At 50.7% G+C, this 20,648-nt stretch overlaps 1 protein-coding gene across 2 annotated transcripts in view; it reads left to right on the plus strand.

Annotated features, from left to right (window-relative positions):
• ZDHHC5 (zDHHC palmitoyltransferase 5) overlaps positions 1 to 20,648 on the plus strand; it is a 485,133-nt gene that overhangs the window by 348,733 nt on the left and 115,752 nt on the right. The gene's annotated exons all lie outside the window — the stretch shown is intronic.

The following is a 20,648-nucleotide window of genomic DNA, read 5'->3' on the forward strand; positions in this document are numbered from 1 at the left end:
TTCTTTCCTTTGTCCTGAAGCTACTTGTGAGGATTGTTTATGATTTTAATTGTTACCATAATAGTAAACCACCTTCCTGGGATCCTCATTAACATTTTTTTAAATACATTTTTAAGCCTCTTTTCAGGCTACACTGACAGAATTGCTTTCTTCATTTGAAAAGAAGCAAATTAAAGAAAGTGGAAGGTTAAGTGATCACCACCACCCTTTTGTGTGCCATTCTTTGGTACAAATGTAAGTAATTGGCAGCAACAGATTTAAATCTGACACTGCTCTTATTAGGAAAGCACTAGTTTCCCATCATGCTGTGTTCGAGTTGTTAAACCTGTAAAATGGATCTCTAAGCCGCTAGGCTTTGCATATTTGCTTACGCTTTGATAAGAAATTATTTTTATATCTGGTCTTTTCTGATTTTTTTCGATGTCTTTCAAAGCAAGTGACAAGAAATATTTTTTTCTTCATTATTGGCTGGCTCCGCTTTTTAAAGGAGTGCCTTCCCTGTTTATGAAGTGCTCTTCTGGGGATAGACCCTGCAAACTAGTCTGTAATTTAGTGTTTGGGTTTTGATTCAAACACACAAAAAGCCTGATTCTTACCCACTCATATAGAAATTGGTGTTTTAAGTTTCAGTTGAAAAGCACTTATCCAGTATTAGGGGTATCTTTCATAGCCTGAATCATTCCCTGTCGTCGGGGTGTGAGTCCCCAGTACATAAAGAGTAATGTCATATAGACATATACATAGTAATAGGCCAGAGGCCTCTCATTAGTAACATATCCATGTCCTTTTGTAGAAAGGACCAAACTTTGGCCAAGAGCCAATCAGATATCACCACCCTCTAGAACCTTCCTGGAAGCTCTGCTCAGCTTTCCTGTATTTCTGGATTTTTCCCACAAATTTTCTCTCAGAATTTATTCTCTGTGAGGGGTTTTCAGTTCACCATGACTGATACTCCTAAAAAGGGGCTTTTTAGACCTTGTGCCCTTTGTGGCAAAAAGAGGTTTCATTTAGATGACAGGCATGAGGACTGCCTTTATTGTCTCTACCCAGACCACTCTGTTAAGGATTGTAAAGTCTGCCGCACTTTTTCTGCTAAAACTCTCAAGGACAGAGAGGGACGCCTGTTGATCTGGCTTCAGAGACTGAAAGATAAGGACCAAGCAGTCTCTTCAGGTGAGAGTGAGTGTTTCATCAGGAGTGCACATTCCTCTCCTAAAAGGCCTAGAATGACATCCCCAGGACCATCCTTGGAGCCACCTCAAAAGAAGACGGCCAAGTCTTCAGAGGTTCATTCAAAGACCGTGGCTGTGAAGGTTTATCTTCAGGATTCTACTCCGACCTTCAAGAGACCTTTCATGACGTCTTCAGCTCTACCTGTGACAACGTCAACAGCAACTATCTCCACGTCGGTGGCATCCTCCTTGTCATCCACGTCGACATCCACTACATCCTCGTCGTCGACGGGTAGGTCTGTTTCTTGTATCATTATGATCAAGAAATCATCGACGAGGCCATCGTCGACGAGCTCTTCCATGTCGACGAAATCAAAATCGGCGGCGTCGACGAAAACTCAATAGTAGTCGACTAAATCCATAGTCTACGAAATCATCATCGTCGTGAATGAAAACCTCATCGACGAGAAAGGCTCCATCGATGTCGACAACTATATCGTCGACTAAGTCGTCGACGAGACCGTCGACGACGAAATCACCATCAACGACACAATCGACGACGACACCGTCGACGACTGCATCTGGATTGATTTTCGACGTTCCTCCATCGACGACCACCCAGTCGACGAGCTCGACGACGATAGTCTCCTACCTTGAAGTATACATACACGCACTTTAAGGTTACTAAGGGTACTCTGACGCCGGAATTGACCTCTCCGAGCAGAGTCCAGGCACTATCACCTGCTCATCTACTGGACACTGAAGGAAGATCTTTCTCCTACTTAGCGGCCAAAACCTGGAATTCCCTCCCCACTCACCTCCGCCTTACACAGAACCACCTCTCCTTTAGAAAGCAGCTAAAAACCTGGCTATTCGATAAGTAATCCACCCACCCTCCCCAAGCGCCTTGAGACCCTCTGGGTGAGTAGTGCGCTATACAAATTACTGAACTTGAACTTGAACACTCAGATGAGGGCTCCATGTTCCAAACAGCGACCAGCCCATCTCAACTACACGCAAAATATCATGAAAGTTCAGATTGTGAAGACCAAGAACAGGACGAAGTGGAATACCAGGAGGAATACCAGCCTCCTCCTCCTCCTCAACCTATGGTGTGTCTTCCCGCATCCATAGTGACAGATCTGCAGTTCTTGATTGCGGACTACAAACAAAGGTTTCCCTCCACTCCTCCTCCACCGCCAGTAGTGTCACCTCCACTTAGACCTCGGCCTCCACCTCTAGTGCTTCAGCCAGATCCTGCTCCTTCGCGTCCTCCACCATCCTCAGATGATGATGAAGAAGAAGAGCAACAGCAACAGGAAGGGGAACTCCAGAACTCACATGACGAATAGGAGTACTACGTCATTCCATGTCCAGCATCACCTGTACCAACGCAAGCGGACTCGCCCCCGGAAGACATTGGAGGATTCCATATTATCTTGGAAAAGGCGACGTTGCGTTTCTTTACGATTTTAAGGAACCATTCCAAAAGGCTGTACGGTCCATTCCTATACATTTGGGACCGAGGGGTTAAATTCATGCAAAACCCTTCATCTTTGCCCCCAGTTCTGCCCAGACTGGACAGAAAATATAGGGCTCCAGACACGGCTCCAGCTTGCCTTACTGGCCATCCCAAGCCGGACTTGGTCATTACTCAGGCAGTGCAGCGCAAATCCAAAAATCCATCTGCTGCGCTGACTGTGCCACCAGATAAAGAAGGACAAAAACTCGATAACATCGGAAAGCGGTTTTCTTATATGTCGGCACTAACAGTGCGTGCTTCAAACTCTATGGCACTGTTAGGACGCTACAACCGTCAAATGTGGGCTGATATCGCCCCATATTTGGGATCACTGTCGGAGGAACAGAAGGAAGAAGCAAACAAGATTCTCTTAGAAGGCGAACGGTCAGCCTTTGAGATGATTGATTGTGCGATGGATATCACATCCACGAGGTTCCGCCAGCTTCCGGGAGCTGCAGTCCTAAGGCGTGACAAGGTTGGCTCAAAGCAACGTCTTTCCGACCTGAAGTACAGACTAAAGTCCTAGACATGCCATATGATGGCCAACTTCTGTTTGGACAACACATTGATGAAATGCTTCAAGGTATCAAAAAAGATACTGATACAGCAAAGTCACTGGGTACCCTCCAGTATAAAAATCCTTCCTTTCGGGGCTCCAGAGGGAGAGGTCAATCAACAAGAGGTGACTTTCAAGGGTACAGATCCTCGTACAGCTCAAATCAGCAGTACAAAACCCAGTACCAACAGAGACAACAACAACAGTCGTCCTACAATAAGTCTTCCTTTCGTGGTCGAGGAGGAAAGAAGGACACAGCCAGAAGACAATGACTTCTCTCTGCCACAGGTCTCCGCTTCTTCTCCGCCTTGCAAGGTTGGAGGAAGAATTTCATCCTTCCTACAAAATTGGAGACAGATTACAACAGATCAATGGGTCCTCCAACTTGTTCAATTCGGACACTCTCTGGAGTTCGCGGAAACTCCACCTCAAAATCCTCCACACCCAATGCTACACAAGAATCTACACCTGCTGCAATTGGAGCTCTCACTAATGCTCTTTCTAATGCTCCAGAAAGGAGCAATAGAAAGAGTCCCCCGTGGTCAGAAGGGCAAGGGGTTCTACTCCCGATTCTTCTTAATTCGAAAGGAGAAAAAATTCCGTATGGTGTCCATCCAGGAGGTACTGCAGCTCCTCAATGCGAACGACTTCATGGTGTCTTTAGACCTTCAAGACGCTTACTTTCATATACCGATCCACAGGAACCACGAACAATACCTCAGGTTCGCTGTGGCTGGCAAACACTACCAGTTTCGGGTATTGCCCTTCGGCCTGAAGTAGGCACCACGCATTTTTACAAAATACCTGTCTCCAGTAGCTGCGTACCTCCGGGAACAACATCACCAAGTCTTTCCGTACTTAGACGACTGGCTCGTCAAGGCACCTACTTTCGCAGGCGTGACCAAGTCCTCCAAAGCCTGTCTTTAACTTTTCAACGGCCTGGGCCTTGCTCTCAATCAAGAGAAATCCGTCCTTCAGCCTTCCCGGCGTCTCACTTTCCTAAGCGCTGTCCTGGATACAGCTCCAAAGAAGGCATTCCGTTTGCAGGAACGTCAATCCAAGCTGACGTCTTTGGCCGCCCGTATACAAGCCAAAAAGAACATCACGGTGCGCCTGTACAAATCCCTGCTAGGGATGATGTCCTCGAACATCCTGTTAGTTCCACACTGCCGCCTTCATATGCGTCCCCTTCAGGAGGCGCTATCCCCTCAATGGATCCAATGTACAGGATCATTCGACGATGTAATCCGAGTAACTCCTCCCATGGTCCAAGCTCTACACTGGTGGATTCACCCACAGAATCTTATGCAGGGTCTACCTTTCCTACTTCCAGTTTCGCCACATGTCATAACCACAGATGCGTCCTTAGAAGGATGTGGTGTGTTCTTCAGGAACTCCAGATCAACGGACAGTGGTCCCCTGCAGAGAGACAACTGCACATAAACCTTCTCGAGTTAAGAGCAGTTTACCTGGCGCTTCGAGCGTTCCTGCCACGGATCAAAGATTCCCCAATGCTTGTGAGAACAGACAACACCACCACAATGCACTATATAAACAAACAAGGGGGGACTCTCTGACGTTGTCTTAAGAATCTCAAAAGATTTATTTTATTTATTTATTTATTTTGAAAGTTTTATATAGCGCGGACAAGATCCTTGCAGATATCAGAGCGCTTTACAAAGAGAAGTACCTGAGGGAGTATTGGAACTGGCTACTTCTAAACAACATTTCCCTTCGGGCAGAATACGTCCCAGGGATGGACAATGTTCTGGCAGACTCACTGAGCAGACGACGCTCTGTATGCCACGAGTGGGAGCTAGACCAACAACTTCTCAACTCCATATTCTCCCGATGGGGCAGGCCTCACCTGGATCTGTTCGCGACCAAACACAACGCAAAATGCCAATATTACGCAAGCTGGCATCCCCTGAAGGGATCTCTAGGGAATGCATTTTCGATTGCATGGTGTAACGTCTTTGCATACGCATTTCCCCTGATTCCCAGGGTCCTCCAGAAACTAAAGGTAGAGCATTGCACCCTGATCTTGATAGCCCCAGCGTGGCCGCGCCAACACTGGTTTACAGAGCTTCATCTCCTATCGCTGGAACCGCCGATCCCATTCAAACCGTGCCCAACTCTCCTCACGATGAACCATGGGCAAGTCCAACATCCGGATCCAGCATCTCTCAAATTATCGGCTTGGCTCCGGAGTTCAGAGAATTCCAAAACTTAGACATTCCTCAGGAATGCAGAGTGGTCTTAGCCTGGGCTCGGGCCGACAGTACCAACAAGACGTATTCCCTGAAATGGAAAAGGTTCTGTATATGGTGTAAAGCAAACAACATACACCCTTTGTCTTAGTCACCTGCACAAATTCTGCCTTACCTTCTTCATTTGGCACACTCAGGGCTGGCCCATGCTTCAATAAAAGTTCACCTGGCGGCCATATCTCGTTTCAGCCGTTCCTCGTCTGGTGCTTCCCTCTGGTCCAGCAGACTTGTTAAATTCTGAAAGGCCTGTTCAGGACGTTCCCTCCGGTGAGGACTTTACCACCTACCTGGCAGCTTAACATTGTGCTTGCTCAGTTGATGAAACATCCCTTCAAGCCAATACACAGAGCTGACATCAAATACTTTTCCTGGAAAACCGCTCTCCTACTAGCGCTTACATCGGCAAGGCGAGTAAGTGAACTCCAAGCCTTCTCCATTCAAGAACCTTTCCTACAGTTCAAACAGGACAGAGTGATTCTCAGGACTAACCCTAAGTTCATTCCTAAGGTCCCATCTAACTTCCACCTTAACGAACCTATAGTCTTGCAGACTTTCTTCCCAAATCCACTTTCTGCAGCAGAGAGGTCTCTCCACTCTCGAGACCTCAAACATTGTCTGAAGTTCTACATCCACAGAACAGAACAATTTAAGAAATCCAACCAACTCTTTGTTGCCTTTAGCAGACCTAGAAAAGGTCTTCCATTGACTAAGCAGAGCATTTCATGTTGAATCTCTGCAGCTATTGCTTTCTGCCATCAACAAGCAGGACATCCTCTGCATTCCAAGAATCAAGCTCATTCGACTAGAGCGGTCTCAACCTCAATGGCGCTCTTTGCGGGAGTACCCGTCATTGACCTATGCAGAGCGGCGACATGGAAGACGCTGCATACGTTCACCAGGCACTACTGCTTGGATAGTGAACTTATGAAAGATGCAGCAGTAGGACAAGCTGTGCTCCGTCATCTATTTCACTAGAGGTGAGCCTTCTCTCTTTTATCCCACCTTCCTACTGTCTACTTGCACATTTCTCTTTTATATGGTATTTTGGTACTTTTTATATTTCACAATTGATATGGAGAAGTGTGGCTCACTGGTTAGAGGAGGCAGACCTGGAAGCAGAGGTCATCCCGGGACCAGGGTTCAATTCCCCACCTCGGCGGGTCTTGGGCTCAAAATTCCACGGACTCGACAATTCTCGCTCCGGTGCCTACTCGATTCACGGGTTCACACTCTGCGACTCTGGGCAATAGCTTGCTTAATCTCCACAACAGCCCCTCGTGGTGGGATGCTTGGCTTTCACCTTGTGGATACCCAGCCGGGGTTATCTCACAGGGGAATACCAGGACGGGTTCCCTAAGCAAGCGCTTAGATACCGGGTCGGTGATTTGCGCTATATAAATACATGTACATTTACATTTACATTTACATATGTTATTATCGAGTGATTTTACATGTTGTACCATTCGAAATGTGCTGGTGATTGCTTGCTACTCTGATTCAGGCAGGCATGTGAATCTATGAAAGATACCCCTAATACTGGATAAGAAATGCGTTACTTACCTGTAACTGCAGGTTCGAGGCATGTGGGCTGCTGAATTCATATCTGTGCATAGATTGCCGCCTAGTGTTGGGTCCGGATGATTGCACATTGTTGTCCTGGAAGAGTCTTCGAAGTATCACGAGATAGGTGGCTCCTCCCCTGGACTACAGTGCGCATGGGCATCGCCTCCATCCCCAGATTGTTTTTTTCCGCCATTGGGTTCGGATGTGTTTCGGTTCCCTCTGTCGGAATCGATAGTGGTTTAACTTTCCTAACTTGAGACCAAAAGGTCTTTAGGCTTGGCGTCGGTATCGTGTTTCGTTCGGGTTTAACTGTTCTTCAGCTCCGAACTCTTGCTGCCCTTCCGCGTGCTGTCGGCGCGGACGGGCCTACACGACGCTCCAGACATGGAACGAACTCCGTTTAAAAGATGCCCGGTGTGCACCTCAAAGTATTCACACCTCGACGTGCACCCAGTGTGCAACAAATGTCTGTCGCCGGACCATGATGAGGCCAGGTGTATGGCCTGCTCAAAGTTCCGGTGTAAGAAGACTCTCAAACTTCGTCGGGCCGCTAGACTCCAGGCCCAGTTATCAGCGCCCCCGCCAGACAACATCTTCGAAGAAGACGTTGGAGACGACATTGTCTTTCAAGTTTCGGACTCTAGCCCGGCGTCGGAGGAAGAAAACTACGACGCAGGGAGACGAGGAGTTTGACGAAGTCGTCGGTGAGGTAGGGGACGACGATGGGGCCATTGCCACCGTGGAGGATAGCCCAGAGGAGGAGCATCCTCAAACTGACTCAGGGGTCAACCCCCACTATACGGCCCAGGTCGAGGGATCGCCTTCGGGCCTTACCCAAGACCTCGTTCATCGTCCCACGGCCTCGCCTCCGGGCCCGGCCACGGACATTTCTGATGTGCCACTCCCGTTGAAGAAAACGAAAGTGAAACCATCGGGGTCCACACCAACGGTTTCGAAACCGAAAGTGAAAGTCGCACTGGGAGGACAGAAGGCTCCAGAGGCCTCAACGTCTAAGACACTGAAAATGGCCGACAGCAAGAACCGCGCCAAGATGGCTGACCCAAAGACCCCGGTGTCGAAACCGAAGGCGAAGACGACCGACGCGGCCGCGTCGGCGCCGAAGGTGGTCGAGGTCGATGACCCAAAGAAGGCTCCGAAGAAGCGTCAGGACGGCGCCGCAGCTCTAGCTGCGCCGACTCCGGCCGTCAAGGCCAAGGATGGTGATGTGTCGGCTCCAAAGACCGTGCCTTTCGCCGACCCGACGCCGGACTCGGGGAAATCGCTCGAGCCGGTCCAGCCCTCCCCGGCCTTAACAAAAAAGGTCATGGAATCCCTGCAGCGGATTCGGAAGGACGCTGTGGCTCCCGAACCGAAGGAGGTGGTGCCGAAGCCTACACCGAAGCCGGCAAAGGCGCAAACGCCTATCCACTTCACGCTGCCGCCAAAGACGACGCCGAAGGCTTTCGCTCCGAAGCATGGGGCCGGGGTGCCTTTGAAGGTGGTGTCGACGCCCAAGGCGTCATTGGTAGGGCCGAAGCCTCGGCTCCAGCCACTCGCAGATGAGGAGCGTCGAGAGGTTATTATCGACGCCAACACCGGAAAGCTCTCTCTCCTCAAACGAAAGATCACCACGGAGCCGGTGTTGGAGCGTTATCGTATTCCACTCAAAAACAAGAAGGACTCTGCGGGTACTTCTGCCCCTATAGAGCCGGCATCTCCACATAATTTGGAACTTTCACCGACGCGTTCGAACGCAGGGGAAGGTGATGGAGATGAGGAGGACGAGTACAATTATCCAGCCTACTCGGATCCAGAGGAGGTACATGAACCTTGGTCTGCCGGAGGCGACCCTGAGGACCCTCAGTCGGGTCATGAACCGCAGCTCTTTGCAGCAAAGACTTCTCCAACTGAGGACTCTGCAGCCTTCAACGCTCTGATTGAGAGAGCTGCAGCTAATCATGATGTCGACCTACATTCAGATCCTGTGGATGTCGATTTTTTGTTTGACACTTTCTCAGTGGCTGAAAAGTCAGTCAAGACATTGCCTATGCTCAAGGGAGTGCTGAAGCACGCACCGGAGGTTTTCAGGGAGCCCACTCGGGCGCGAGTCATCAATCCTCGCATTGACAAAAAATACAAGGCAGCGCCCTCGGATCCAACGTACATCAAGGGACACTTGCCGCTGGACTCTTTGGTGGTATCCAACGCACGGAAGCGGGCGAACTCGCAGACCACGGGTGACGCTCCTCCCCCAGACAAAGAGTCAAAAATATTTGAAGCCTCAGGGAAACGAATTGCTGCGCAGGCGGCTAATATTTGGCGCATTTCAAACACGCAGGCCCTACTTGCACGCTACGATAGGGCGCATTACGACACCCTAGAAACACTTCTGCAGCACTTGCCTGATCAGTACAAGGAGGCAGGTGAAATGTTGATTCAGGAGGGGAAGCTGATCACCAACGCTTCCATCAAATGTGCGCTGGACGTGGCTGATACCGCCTCCAGGGCAATCAACACTAGCGTGTTGCTAAGGAGGCATGCTTGGCTTAGAATATCGGGCTTCAAACCTGATATACAGACGACCATCTTGAACCAGACAGTTAATCCTGACCACCTGTTTGGCCCCGAGGTGGATGCGACACTTGAAAAAATGAAGAAAGACACGGACACTGCTAAGTCTATGGGGGCCCTCCAGTCTCAGCAGTTTCGGGGTGGTTCCTTTCGCCGCTCCAATAACAGAGGCACCTCAAGGGGTCAGGCATCGCAATCCACACAGTACTATAAGAGCAACACCCAAACCTCATACACCAACAAAGGTAGAGGTGGTTACAGGGGCAACAACGTCAAAGGCAGGGGACGTGGAAACAACAGCTCCAGGTCCTCCTCCACCAACAAACAGTGACGCCTTGTCACTGCCCCCCGACCACACGACACCGGTCGGGGGGAGACTCCAGCAGTTCCTGCCTGCGTGGAAATCCATCACCACGGACAGGTGGGTCAAATCTCTTATCCAGTACGGTTACTGTCTAGAACTTACTTCCACTCCACCAAACATACCTCCAAGAAACCGTCCTATGTCCGGCGAGCACTTGCACTTGTTGCAGCAGGAAGTTCAAGTCATGCTGCAAAAAGGGGCAATAGAGCTCGTTCCACTGCCGGACAGGGGAACAGGAGTTTACTCTCTTTACTTTCTGATCCCCAAGAAGGACTGATCCCTCAGGCCCATCCTGGACCTCAGGCCCCTCAACTGGTACATTCTATCGGAGCACTTCCATATGCTCACGTTGCAGCAGGTCCTCCCTCTGCTTCAACAGGGGGACTTCCTGGCTACGCTGGATCTCAAGGATGCATACTTTCATATCCCCCTGCATCCTTCTCACAGGAAGTACCTCAGATTCACGATTCAAGACCAGCACTACCAGTTCAGGGTTCTGCCTTTCGGGGTCACCACAGCGCCAAGAGTCTTTACAAAGTGTCTGGCGACTGTGGCAGCACATCTACGACGCCAGAACGTCCACGTCTACCCCTATCTGGACGACTGGCTCATTCAGGCAAAGTCAGAACAGCAGTGCGCCGACCACGTGTCCCGCACCATTCATCTCCTGCACGATCTGGGATTCTCGCTGAACTATCCAAAATCCCATCTCCAACCCGCCCATATACGGCAGTATCTGGGCGCTACAATAAACACTCTGGCGGCCACTGCGCAGCCAAATTCAGTGAGAATCGCCAGTATCCAAACGCTGATCCAACGATTCAGACCTCAGCACTCGCTTCCAGCGAAGGTGTTCATGCAGTTGATAGGCATGATGGCCTCCTGCATTTCCATCGTCCCGCACGCGAGACTACATATGCGTCCGCTTCAGGAGTGCCTAGCACGTCAGTGGACTCAGGCTCATGGGCAACTGACAGACCTAATGTTGGTGAGCGGTCGGGCGTACAACTCTCTGCATTGGTGGAATCCACAAAACCTTTGCAAGGGCCGACCGTTCCAGGAGCCTGTGCCACAGATTATCCTGACAACGGACGCTTCTCTCCAGGGATGGGGAGCGCATGTACTCCATTACACAGTGCAGGGACTATGGACACTACAGCAAAGGAAGATGCACATCAACGTTTTGGAACTGATGGCAATCTTCATGGCCTTGAAGGCATTCAAAGTACATCTGTGCAACAAGGTCGTGTTGATCCGGACGGACAACATGACAGCCATGTACTACATTCAGAAACAGGGGGGCACACACTCTCCACAGTTGTCTCATCTGGCTCAAAGCATGTGGAAGTGGGCCATTCAGAGGAACATCTTCCTCATGGCGGAGCATCTCCCAGGCAAAGACAACCAGATGGCGGACCTGCTCAGCAGGCACAGCCACCAAATGCACGAGTGGGAGATACATCCATCAGTACTCCAACCGTACTTCCAAAAGTGGGGTCATCCAGAGATAGACCTGTTCGCCACAAAGGAGAACGCAAAATGCCAAAGCTTCGCCGCCAGGTTCCCACACCCGCAATCGCAGGGCAATGCGATGTGGATGAACTGGTCAGGCAAATTTGCGTACGCTTTTCCCCCAGCACCTCTGATACCACTGGTGGCACGCAAACTCAGGCAGCACTCGATGACTCTCATCCTGGTTGCTCCAACGTGGGCTCGCCAACCATGGTACACCACGTTTCTGGAACTCTCCGTGGTACCGCATCAAAGGCTTCATCTCACTCCCAGCCTTCTGACGCAGAGCCATGGCGACATTCAGCACCCAGATCCGCAACAGCTCAACCTGGCGATCTGGCTCCTGAAGTCCTAGAGTTTGGCTACCTCAATCTTCCCCCCCGATTGCATGGACATCATTCGGGAGGCAAGGAAGCCCACTACTCGAGCTTGTTATGCGGCTAAATGGAAGCGGTTTGTCATTTACTGTGTAAACCACGATATTAACCCGCTAGATGCTTCCATTCAAAACATCATTTGTTACCTGTTCCACCTGTACCAATGCAATTTGGCGTATTCTTCCATCCGCATTCACTTGTATGCAATGGCAGCATATCTCCAGAATAGGCAACACCTATCACTTTTTAAGGTCCCTGCTATCAAGGCTTTTCTGGAAGGACTCAAAAGGGTCATTCCACCACGGACACCACCAGCTCCGGAATGGAACCTCAATGTGGTTCTTACAAGGCTGATGGGTCCTCCCTTTGAGCCACTGCACTCTTGTGAGCTTCAGTTTCTGACTTGGAAGGTTGCTTTCTTAGTAGCAATTACATCGCTACGGAGGGTTAGCGAGTTGCAGGCGCTCACCATCTAAGAACCTTACTTCCAAGTACACGCTAACAGGGTGGTGCTCCGCACTAACCCTAAATTCTTACCCAAGGTTGTATCTCAATTCCACATGAACCAGACCATTGAGTTGCCAGTGTTTTTTCAAAACCCAGAGTCGCTGGCGGAGCGGATGCTCCACACCCTTGACGTTAAAAGAGCCTTAATGTACTACATTGACAGGACAAAAGATTTTCGTAAGACCAAGCAACTTTTCGTTGCATTTGCCTCACACCACAAGAGAAACGCTATCTCCAAAGCTGGGATCGCTAGGTGGATCGTGAAATGCATTCAGATCTGTTACGCTAAGGCTAAACGCACTCTCACAATTCCACCAAGAGCCCACTCCACCAGAAAGTTGGGGGCCTCTATGGCTTTCCTAGGTAACATTCCCTTAGAAGATATTTGTAGAGCAGCCACATGGTCTACCACACATACTTTCACTAAACATTACTGTGTAGACGTGCACTCCAAACAGCAGGCAGCTGTTGGTCAGGCTGTTCTCAAAACACTTTTTCAAACGGCTGCAGCTGGCACGGGCGGCCGCCAATGAGGGGAGCACTGCTATGTATTCTATGCACAGATATGAATTCAGCAGCCCACATGCCTCGAACTGCAAATGCTACTTACCAGTATGCATCTGTTCTTGGCATGTAGGGCTGCTGACATTCATATCGCCCGCCCTCCTCCCCGGCGCCTGTAGCAGCTGCAGTATTTTCTTATATACACGCATAGCATGGTCATCACTCACATAGTTCACTCCATCTCTGCCAATGGCTAAAAACAATCTGGGGATGGAGGCGATGCCCATGCGCACTGTAGTCCAGGGGAGGAGCCACCTATCTCGTGATACTTCGAAGACTCTTCCAGGACAACAATGTGCAATCATCCGGACCCAACACTAGGCGGCGATCTATGCACAGATATGAATGTCAGCAGCCCTACATGCCAAGAACAGATGCATACTGGTAAGTAGCATTTGCATTATCCAGTATTGGTATCTTTCATAGATTCAAGGACCAAAATACCTGGAAAGAAAACTCTGACTACTGTCCGACTAGAACCCTCCGATCCTCAGACAAACACCTCCTAACAGTCCCAAAAGTCCGCACGGTCAGAAACGGGGACAGATGCTTTTTCTAAAATAGGCCCAGCAACATGGAACTCACTACCACTACCAATTAGAACTGATTCAAATCATAAAACATTCCGCAAGAATCTGAAAACCTGGCTCTTTTAGACCTCGGTCAACCTCCTACCCAATCTTCTCACGAATTTCTGCAAGCGCTATGAGACCTATGGGTGATTACGCGCTATACAAATTCAAAATACATACATACATACATGCAACCCACCCACCTCCCCTGGAAGGGCTCACCTTGGTTCTCTCAGTAGGTACTACTTAGCACTGTGCTTACGAAAATCTGAGGGACTAGGGCTCCTTCCAGGAAGGTTCTAGAGGGTGGTGATAGTTGATTGGCTCTTGGCCAATTACAAAAGGACATGGATATGTTACTAATGAGAGGCCTCTGGCCTAATACTATGTATGTCTATATGACATTACTCTTTTTTATGTACCGGGGACTCCCATCCCGACGACGGGGAATGATTCAGGCATGTGAATCTATGAAAGATGCCAATACTGGATAACTGCAGTTACAGGTAAGTGACACATTTCTTTCCTTTTCTCCTGAGCCTCTGACTGTTCCACGATGGCTCCTTACATGCTCACTGTGCAAAAGGATCACAAGAGGCCTGTCCTGGAAGGGACTGCTCAGTGAAGGCAGTGAACATCTGCCTGGGCACCCTTAACCCCAACCTGTTGAAAGATATACGGTCCTCAATCACATGTGTGGTAAATTGGGAGATTTGGCAGGTGCAGGAGATCCAAGGAGCCTAAATATAGAAGTTCGGACTCTGAAAGCAGCTGGCTTTAGCAAGAAGCCAAACTGGTGCCGTTGTTAAGGCAAGGTGGTGAGTTTCAGAGACTTGTCATAATCGGCACACAAAAATATGGATGGCTTGTAGTGTGGAAGGAGTAGTGCACATCTAAATCTGCACCTGCATGCCTAAAACATCTCTGCTGCAAGATCTTCGTGTTCTGGAGTAGCATGCAAACGTTCACTGCAGCATCCTCCTGACTTATCAGCAGCATTGCTACCCCCTCACATGCACAATCAGTGTCTCGATCAAAAACCTAGGGTGTACAGCCAGGGCCACGCAATCATGCACATTGTCCATGTGTAGCCCAGAAGTGACATCAAAAGGGGTGAAGGACATATGGCACATGCTACTTTGCAAGCAAATCTCATTGGTCATCTTTGGCACTGTGGCACAAATTAGGTGCGTGCCATGTTACATGCCCAACTCAGAGGACGGTTTATTGTGCCTGTATGACACAGAGAAACAACCGGACACGCACCTTGGACGCATTATGGTACACAGCCCACACCATGACCTGAAAACAGACCATACACACAGAGGTTCACAAAGTGGAGGACATGTCTGGCCATTTAGCACACACTGCTCACTGAAGGAAGCACAGGTGGCAAGAGCAGCAGGGTGACACTGTAGATAACACACAGGCTTGTCCATAGAGACAGAGAAACACCCATGGGGGATTGCCTTTTTTAAGATGCATTTGTATGGAAAATGTTAACCTGCTTTACTGAAGTATTGTCAATCCTTGTGTAACAGATTCAGCTGCTAGAATATAAATACCACCTGTGAATGCGTTTTGAAGACACTATAAAATAGTGTCTGGAATGTTTTTTGGTGCTGAAACATAAACACAGATATAAACACTGATTTTAAGAACTTATGAAAACACTGGAAGGTACAAACCCCGAATTCACTAAAAATGGATAACAGGAAGCTCTCCGTTACTGAATATATGTTCATATAGCAGTAGAAAGATTGAAGAGTCCAACACTTTGATATATTGCAGAAAACACTCCAAAATCTTATAATAGATCAGGTTTTCTGAATTTTAGACTGTAACACTGCAAAACAACACTTCTGAGTAGTACATTGCTGAACCTATACCCAAACCGCTGCTCACATGTCTTAGTAAAAGAAACATGCAGCCTGATAGGCTTACATTATAAGAATTAAGACAAAAGATAATATGAAAGAGACTGTAGTTATAGATTCCTTACCTTACCCCCAGGCATCAGACTGGATCCGGGGAGATTTTTTCTTTAGCAGTACCCCTGCGCTCCGGTAGGTGGGTGGCATCGGTCAACTCCGCGTCTGTCGTTGGCGTCGTGGTCACTAGAATGATGTTGCAGTGTCTACTTAGACGCCGCCCCTGCCCGCTGACGTCAGTTCTTTCTTTTTCCGCGCCATCCTAGCGCAGATCCGTAGAGAGCTACCCCTTAGTCACTTTTTGACTAACTTTGTCTCGACTTTTGTCGACTTTGTTTTTTAGGCTGTCAACTCCTCGTGTATGAGGGCTGGCCCATCGTTGGACCGTTTTTAAACCGTGCGATGCCTGTAACCGCCTGATGTCAGTAACGGACCCCCGCCTCGTGCACCTTTGGTGCCTGGAGCGTGACCACGACCCGAAGTTGTGCTCTGACTGCCGGGCCATGAATCCTAAGTCCTTGCTAGCGCAGTCCAGAAAAGCTCTTGGAGGTCTGACTGTCAGGCTCCACGTCGATCGAGGTCCCGATCGAGAGGATGGTCTTGGGACTAGTCACGGAGCCAGCATCACCATTCGTCATCCAAGTCTTTGCACTCCTCTGGTAAGTCGAAGCACACAAAGTAGGCGAAGAAGCACTGTCGCCCTTCTCGGCTGATGCGACGCGGGACCCGGAGCACTGTCGCTCTCCAGCTCAGTCTTTGGAGCCTGCTCCTGGGACAGCTCCGCGCTTCCCTCCTTTTCCCAGACCCGGAGTCTCCCCTGTCCAGCTTCGAGATTTCTGCGAAGCGCTTCACAGCATCTTTGGACAGCCCGACTCTGCTGGTGTGCCTTCGGGCCCACAGACTCGATTGGGGGCCCTGGGCCTTTGATGCTAGCTGCTCTGGCACCAGAGGGCCCCCGAGGATCCAGGCCTCGAACCGGATCGACCCCTGTCAACCTCTAGGTACCTTCCTAGGTGCCGATTCCAGTGACAACGCCCCTGGTGCCAGTTGTGTCCCTAAACAGCGCCAACCCCAGTCTCACCCCCGACTTGGACACGGCACCGCACAGACGTCGGTGCTGGCACCGGAAGGTACGTTGGTGCCTCTGTTGATTCCTGGTGTTCACTTCAGGCCTGAGTGGCAACCATAGGAGGGCGAGGAGGACTGGGAGGGGTCTTTGGACCCTTTAGCATACCAGCTTGAAGCACCGGACTGGCGAGAGGACTGGGTTATGCCAGTGGTTTGGATAACACCCCAGACCTTGACATGCTCAGGCCCCCTCCCTCCCCAACAACCACAACAACCATGTCTATGGTGGAAGGAGCTTCATACGCAGTGGTGCTGCGTAGAGTGGCTGTGGCCTTGGGACTGGAGTTTCCAACAGTGGCAGTCAAGACTATCCTCCCGACAGGTGCTTCAACTGGCAGCAGCCTCTTCGGAGCCCCTTCTGTCTTTTAATGAAGCCCTCACCAACGTCCTTCTGGGCACTTGGTCCAAGCGCAGCACAAGGCTCCTGTTGACAGGATGATTGCCTGACGCCACCGCCCAGCCCCAGGCGACCCACTTTTCCTCTCCCAACACCCGACCCCCGAAAGCTTGGTGGTCCAAGCCTCATCCTCTAAGGGCGCATTCGCTACTCCTCCTCCAGATAGGGAATCCACCTTGGGAAGAAGACTGCTGTTGCTCAAACAGCCAGGTCTTGAATAGCCTCCTGAAGGTCAGAAGGTCTGCAGTAGGAGGATTGGGAGGGCTTTCCAGGACTTGGCTTTGAGGTAGGAGAACGATCTGCTGCCGGTGGTGAGGGCGAGGTCGGCGGAGCGGAGGTGTAGAAGGTGAGTCGTCTGTTGTGGTAAGTTGGTCCAGTGTTGTGAAGTGCCATGTGTGCGTGGGTGGGGAGCTTGAAGGCGATCCTCTTGTTGACAGGATGCCAGTACAGGTCTCTCAGGTGGGGTGTGATGTGGCTGTGGGGAGGGATGTCTAGGATCAGGCGTGCGGAGGCGTTCTGTATGCATTGCAGTCATTTCAGTAGTTTGGCCGGGGCTCCCGCATAGAGGGCGTTTCCGTAGTCCAGCCTACTGCTGACGAGGGCCTGGGTGACTGTTTTTCTTGTGTAGGTGGGGATCCACCTGTAGATCTTTCGGAGAATGCGGAGGGTGTTGAAGCAGGAGGATGAGATGGCGTTGACTTGCTTGGTCATGGAGAGTGTTGAGTAGAGGATGACTCCCAGGTAATGTGCGTGGTTGATTAGTGTCGGTGCTGCACCCAGGGCAGTCTGCCACCAGGAGTCGTCCCAGGCTGAGGGGTTGGAGCTGAGGATGAAGACCTCTGTCTTGTCTGAGTTCAGTTTCAGACGGCTGTTCATCCATTCAGCGATGGCTTTCATTCCTTCGTGGAGGTTGGTTTTGGCGTGCGAGAGTATTTGGTGAGGGAGAGGATCAGGTGTGTGTTGTCGGCATAGGAGAAGATGTTGAGGTCGTGCAGTCTGGCGACGCGTGCGAGCGGGGCCATGTAGATGTTGAACAGGGTCGTACTGTGGGATGATCCTTGGGGTATGCCGCAGATGATTTTGGAGGCTTCGGATCAGAAGGGGAGGAGGTGGACGCTCTGGGTTCTGTCGGAGAGGAATGTCAGTAGCCTTGAGGCTCTACGCCTGGTTAAGGACGTCTGGTTTCTCTGGGGATGTCCAATCCACCTTACAGGATTACCCTTTGATGGCATTCACCTTTTCGGTGACAAGGCAGACTTGGCGCTCAAGTGCTTCAAGGATTCTAGGGCTATGGCCAGATCCTTGGGCCTCGCTGCAACCTCTCGTCCCACGGAGTCTGCTTTTCGTCCCTTTCCTGGGTACGGAAGGGTTACCCCACAACGTTTGATCCAGTCTAGCCACCGAGTCACGCAAGCTACCCAGCCTGTGCATGGCTGCGGACGTGGGACCCAGTGACACGGGTCTGTGGGCCAGCGGGCTGGCCCCAGTCCACCCATACCCCCCTGCAGCAGCCTCCAAGCCCTCCTAGTCCGACCTTTCAGGGCCACCAGAGGCCAGTCGCCATCACCTCCCCCACTGGTAAAACATCATGTCGGGTTTTGCAGATAGTCCAAAGGGGCTACTCCCTCCCCTTCGAGACTACCCCTCCCTACATGCCACCATCCTTCCATTGCATGTTGGAGGATCACTTGGCGCTTCTCCGCCACGAAGTTGCAGTTCTCGTTGCCAAGAAAGCTATCCAAAGGGCCCCTGTGCCAGAAGTAAGTTGTGGTTGCTACTCCCACTACTTTCTGGTACCCAAAAAGGACAAAGGCCTGCGTCCAATCTTAGACCTCAGGGCCCTCAACTGCTTCCTCCGGAAGGAGAAGTACAAGATGCTCATGTTGGCTCAGGTCCTGCATGCGCTCGACCCCGTGAGACTGGATGGCAGCGTTGGACTTGTGGACACAAACTTCCATATCCCCGACCTGCCAGCCCACAGGCATTACCTACGGTTCATGGTAGGCCACGAGCATTTTCAGTTTACCCTGCTCCTCTTTGGCCTTACCAGCGCCTTTCGGGTGTTCACAAAAGTGATGCCGGTGGTTTCAGCTCATCTGCGCAGATCAGGGGTTCCAGTCTTTCCCTATCTCTATGACTGGCTGTTGAAGGCGGGATTGCCCCAGGCTGTCTTCTCCCACCTCCAGACTACGGTGGACCTCCTACACTCGCTGGGGTTCACTATCACCGTGCCAAAGTCACACCTGACTCCCTTTCAGAAGCTCCTTTTCATCGGAGCAGTTCTGGATCAAGAGCAATTTCGGGGTTATGCTCCTGAGCAGCGAATCCGGGATATTCGGGCTATGATACCGATTTTCAGCCTCTATCCCACATTTCGGTGAGGGTGACCCTGAGTCTGCTGGGCCTCATGGCCTCCTGCTGGTGGATCATGCCAGATGGTATATACGGGCTCTTCACTGGGACCTAAAGTACCAGTGGGTGCAGCATCAGGGTGATCTTTCCGACTACGTCCAGATCTCGAAGGGGACTGCGCGTCAACTGCAATGGTGGCTAATAAGCCAGGCGTTGATCAGAGGCTGATCCCTCTCCCTTCCCAACCATACTTCACAGCGTCACTCTTTGGATGGGGCGCCCATCTGGGAGAGGCGGAGATCAGGGGCGCCTGGTCTCCGGCTGAGTCTGTGCTCCTTATCAATCTGCTGGAGCTCCGGGTGATTTGCCTGGCACTGAAGGCATTCCTTCCCTCTCTCAAAGGAAAGTTGGTGCAGGTGTTCACAGACAACACCACTGCCATGTGGTAACGCAACAATCAGGGCGTGGTGGGGTCGTGGACCCTATGTTAAGAGAAGCTCTTTGTCTCTGGACATGGCTGGAACATCAGGGCATGCCCCTGGTGGTTCAACACATGGCAGGTTCTCTGAACGGTAGGGCGGACAAACGCCGCCGGTGACTGGTGAATCATGAATGGCGTCTTCACTTGGAGGTGGTGCAAGGTCTCTTTCAGCGCAGGGGAGACACTTGGTTAGCTTTGTTCACAACCGAAGAGAACGTGCAATGTCAGCAATTCTGCACGTTGGAATTTCCAAGGTGGCACTCACTCGGCAATGCATTTCGTGGCGAGTAGAACTGTGGCCTCCTGTATGCCTTTCCGCCTGTACCACTTCTGCCCAGAGTGCTGAAGAAGATCAAGCGCGACTGGGCTCAAGTCATTCTTGTGGCTCCTGACTGGGCACGAAGAGTCTGATACCCACAGCTCTTAAGCATCAGACTGCCTCTTCGAGAGGATCTTCTGTCGCAGCAGCAGGTGAGTGTCCTCCACCCGAACCTGTCCAGCCTCCGCCTCCTTGCGTGGAGATTGAGCGGCAACAGTTGACAGCTTTTGACCTTCCTCCTGAAGTCTGTAATCTTGGCAGGCAGACGTCCCTCCACTAAGACTGTATACTCCTGCAGATGGAACAAGTTTGTGGCATGGTGCACAGTAAAGGCTGTGGATCCCTTTTTCTGCTCCTCCTTCGGAGTTTCTCTTGCATATACTTTCTTTGGCTCAGCAGGGCTCTGCTCTGGGCACTCCTTAAGGCTACTTTTCAGCCATATCTGCCTTTCTGATCAGTTTTCTCTTTTCAAGCCCCCTATTGTAAATAG

This window comes from Lissotriton vulgaris, chromosome 1_2 (genome assembly GCF_964263255.1).
Source record: "Lissotriton vulgaris chromosome 1_2, aLisVul1.2, whole genome shotgun sequence".
Classification (NCBI taxonomy): domain Eukaryota; kingdom Metazoa; phylum Chordata; class Amphibia; order Caudata; family Salamandridae; genus Lissotriton; species Lissotriton vulgaris.